We start from the raw sequence: 5012 nt of genomic DNA, 5'->3' as shown, positions 1-5012 counted from the left end.
CTCGCGCCTTAGTTTCGTCGAAGGGGGGGGCGGCTTAGAACGAAGAGCCGTCCCGATGGCGGTGGAGTCTCACGTTACTCAGGTACCGGTCTGTGGAAGAATAAATAATCGTGAAACCGGTCCCTGGTTCGAAAAAGGTTGGGGGCCACTGATGTAAATGACAGAACTGTCCTTAGTCCTCTGACTAATCTGCTGTCTTCAGATATGATACAGAATGTTACTTGATCGTTGAAGCACAGCCAATACTGCATACAGATTGGGTACTACATTGATGTTTGCTTGTGCCAACAAGTTGATCATGATGTTATTGCCAAGTCTGGAGTTTATAACAGTCTGAAGTACTAGAGAAGTTATAAAGACCTCACACATCCTCCAACTTTTCATCTTGCCAGAAAGTAACATATCCAGCATGCCCTGTACAGTTTTTTTTTATTTTATTGATTCATTTCTTCTACTTTCTTCTCTATTTCTTCTGCCTCTTCCTGGTTTTCACTTGACATCCATTTTGATGAAAAGTATTAGTGAAATCGAATCCTTGCATATTGCTTTGGAGTATGTAAATTGTATGTATTTTTTCTTTTAAAGAAACTTTTTTTAAAATTAAAGAAACTGCAAGGGCAATTTTGGGTGAAGATTATATTGCTAAGCTCTGTCAAGATAATAAATAAGGCTATAATCCTGTATTCATTTACTTCAGAATAAGCCTCATTAAACTCAGAGATTTTGCTGTATATGGGACTGCACTGCATATGGGATAATAAGGAATATAACTCCACGGGAGACTTCTCATGCACAACCTCATTGAAATTAGTGAATTAATAAAGTTAACAGGTGTATAAAATATAAGATGAGGCATGTGCAGATGAATGACAACTAATAATTGTCAGCTGTACAACAAAATAAAATATCAGAATATATAATTAATCTGGAAACAAATTGCTTTGAGTGTACCTCAGGAAGTGTTTGAAATGTCAGTCTGAATTATACAAAATATGATTTTTTAAAAAGTAAACTTAGTTTCTTTATTTTTGATATCCTCTTCATCTTGCGTTATTAATGTGATTGGCCGATGCTGTTTTTAACATCACAGAAGTTCTGTGCTTCAACTCAGCTTTTTTCAAAAATGGTTTTAGCATGATTGTAAATTTCCAAAATGCCATGGACTCCATAAACATTGTCAGAAAAATGAAGATTAATTTCAATTTGGGCTTCTGTTTGACATTATCCAGCAAAAGAAAGAAAAAAGAAAAGAATGGTATGAGGTGGTATGGCTATGGTGATCATACATTGCCTTCTAGTAAAACGGATGCTGTTATGACTGAGCATTTCATTTTGTGGAAGTGCCAGCAATATGCTCTTGAAGTTCTGTCTGTGTTTATTTGCCAAGAAACATCAGATGATATTTGTGGCATATGATAATATAAAATAAGAAAGAATAGTAACTTTGCCAATTAGTCTATTTCATAAAATAATTACATTCTAGATTTGACTAATTTTAAAATATCCTATCATTGAAACAGCACTGCTGAATTGTTATGTACAATCTTCTCTCAACTCCCAGGACATTTTTTTAACTTCCCTAACTTAGCTTTGACTTTTTGGGGGGTTCAGAAAAGTAAACCCATCAACTGAATGCAACCACATCACAGTACTTTTTGAAATGCCTCTCACTCTACAGAGAGATATTATTGAAAATATTATCATGTTTAAAGCTTATCCTTATTTTTCAAATATATTAATTCTCCATTAAAAAAACTAAAGTTATTGTTTACAAAATCAGTGAAAGCAAAATACCTACTCAATATCTGTAAAAATGGCTGTGGGAATATGGGCACTCAAAGGCATCATTTGAAAACCCAAGCAATGTGAACACACATACATACAGCTTTTGCAAAACATAATTTAAATTTGATTTTTTTTAAAAGAATACCAGAAGAAAGTACCTCTATTCTCTCTATATCAAAACACAGGAACATGTTTATCCCTCTCTTTTAAGAGCAAGGGAAAGAAAAACATGCTATCAAAAGGAGGTGATGTTCCCTAGGTTAAAAAGGTTAAATTAATTTACAGTGGTTAAATTTTTTATGTGTATGTATGTATGTATGTATGTATGTATGTATGTATGTATGGTATTCAGCTTTGTTTGGGTATTTTCCCACATCATTATAGTTGTGCTTTTAAAGTTGTAGCAACGTTTCGGCAGAATCTCATCTGCCATCATCAGGCTTCTGTATTGCAATACAGAATACAGAAGCCTAATGATGGTAGATGAGATTCTGCCATTCTGTTGCTACAACTTTAAAAGCACAACTATAATGACGTGGGAAAATACCTGAACAAAGCTGAATACCATAGATAGATAGATGATAGATGATAGATAGATAGATAGATAGATAGATAGATAGATAGATAGATAGATAGATAGATAGATAGATAGATAGATAGACAGACAGACAGACAGACATAGACATAGATATAGATATACAAATAAAAATTGGCTAGTCAGCATATGTGAGTGGGAAGAAAATCTAGCACAGCGGTAGTCCAGATATTCTTCTATGAAAAATATTTTTCTTGACATCTTCAGTTAAAACTTTGGCAAAGTAGATTATAATAGATTTGATGGAGAAATAATTTATCTTGGAATAGTAAAATTATCTAATTGTGAGAACACCCTTCCTCACAAAAGTATTTTACTCTTAAATTGAGTGATGTCTATGTTCTATCTGTAAAGTGTTAATCTGTGACAGTTCTTTCACACAGACATAGAAAAGGAGCAACCTTACTATCTTTCTGAACTGTTGCACTTAGTTCAGCTCCACATTTTCCAACTGACAGGGCTACCAAGTGAACAGAGAAAGGTGGAAGGTGTATGTAGAGAGAACCAGGATTCAGAATTCTGAACTAGGGCATTGAAATCCCATAGGTGCTTTTTCAGGAGACAACTGGACTTCCTTTTTTGTTTCTTTTGAACCAAAAGATAGTTTCCCCACTATCCTGTCAGAGCTGAAGAAACTTCTTGAATGAGAAGTGAAACATCTTCAAAAGAAACAAACAAGAAAGTCCAGTTGCCTCCTGAAAAAGCACCTTTGGGACAACCAAACTCTACAGACTTTTAGTGACACAATTTGGGATGGACACCCTTTGAATGGTGTAGGAGTAGGAATGGAGGAAAAAATGCAGAGGACAGGAACCAGGAGCACTACTCAGGTGACACTGAGGACACAGATAAACCTCCAAGTGCTCCAATGACCCGCTAAAAGGATGCAAATGACCAGCTGTCTGCAAGGAATATAAATCCTTCCATTACGCATCATTCTGTCAGAGCTGAAGGAGCTTCTTGGATGAGAAGCGAAACGTCTTCAAAAGAAAAAAATGAGAAAGTCCAGTTGTCTCCTGAGAAAGCATCTTTGGCACAACCATGACCTGGATGACTGAGAATCTGTACAAACTTAGAGCACTGAAAGCTTTCAAATATTTTATCTGTAAAAAGAAAAAAAAAACCCGTGTTATTCTATGTGAGATATAAAGTGAATGAATTTTGAAATGATAAACTAATAACAGAAAAAAATCCCTTATTTTGTATTTTTATTTCATTTTCATTTTGTAATTAAAAGTAATTTTTAAAATATCATACTTGGATGAATTTCTTCTCATGCCTTATTAACAATTCTGATATTAGTCCAGAGGGTGCTAATTAGTCTAGATTAATTAATTCTGAATAAAGGTATGGTGATTAATACATTTCTTTAGGTCACTGCTTTTGTTCAAACAGGGCAACAGATGTCTGTTGAATACATGAATGAGAGAAAAGGCTAGATGTGTGAATGTGCTAGTTAATATTTGTAAATGTTCTACTCATTTTTAGCACTTTCCATTTAGTAATATTGAATTCTGCCAATAATTCTGTATAGAAGTATGTTCAGCTGATAGTCTGTTTTGGGAAATACCCTTCCTATGAACACCTTAATGCAAAATAGTGCAGGGAAATACTCCCAATATTGTACTAGGCACATGCATAATCAATCAATCAATTGTTCATAAAGAACAACTTCTAAAATGCAGCTTCCATAGGTCATTAAAAAAGATCCTGAGAAAAAGTAAGTAAAGAATATAACAATGAAACAAACAAAGTAAAATATAAAATACAATGCAATCTGTAAAAAATGACTGCACTTTTTGATATCTAAAGTAAAAGAAAACACTGAAATATTCACGAAGTTTTCTTGGTAATAATATGATGTATAGTATAGTGCCGTGTTGGTGAACCTATGCCACGCGTGCTGGAAGTGGCACACAGAGCCATTTCCCCTGGCACACGAGAGGTTGCCTGGAAGAGCCCCACTGCACATGCACGTGCACCGCCGCCCAACAGCTGAATGTCGGGTATCTGGTGCACATATGCAGGGGGTGGAGGGGGTGCGTGGGAGACGCATACACATGCGCAGATGTACTGTGTGCGAGGGGGAAGCACACGCACATGCACAGATGCACGGCACGCGAGCGGGAATTGTGCACACAGATCCGCAGCGCACAAGGGGGAATTGTGCACACATGCGCAGGGGACTGGGGGGGGCAGCATGCATTGCCTTCTGGGTGCTGGCACACAAGCGCGCGCACACACAATTATCAGCACAGGAGCCAAAAAAGGTTAGCCTCCACTGGTATAGTGTATAATGTACAGATAGACTTTGACTTACAGCAGTTCATTTAGTGACAGTTCGTAGTTACAACAGCACTGAAAAAAGTGACTTATGGCCATTTTTCACAATTACAATCTTTACAACATCCCCATAATCATGTGTTCAAATTCAGATGCTTAGTAACTGGTTCATATTTATGATCATGACAGGGTCCCAGGCTCATGTGATTCCCCTTTTGTGACCTTCTGACAAGCAAAGTCAATGGGGAAGCCAGATTCATTTAACAGCCATGTTTACTAACTTATCAATTGCAATGATTCACTTAACAACCATGGCAAGAAACATCGTAAAATTGGATAAAACTCACTT

This window comes from Notechis scutatus, chromosome Z, assembly GCF_049901735.1.
Source record: "Notechis scutatus isolate UNSWTSFEM ecotype Mainland chromosome Z, rNotScu1.2, whole genome shotgun sequence".
In the NCBI taxonomy this organism is placed as follows: Eukaryota; Metazoa; Chordata; class Lepidosauria; order Squamata; family Elapidae; genus Notechis; species Notechis scutatus.
Note: the sequence above shows the minus strand (reverse complement) of the source record.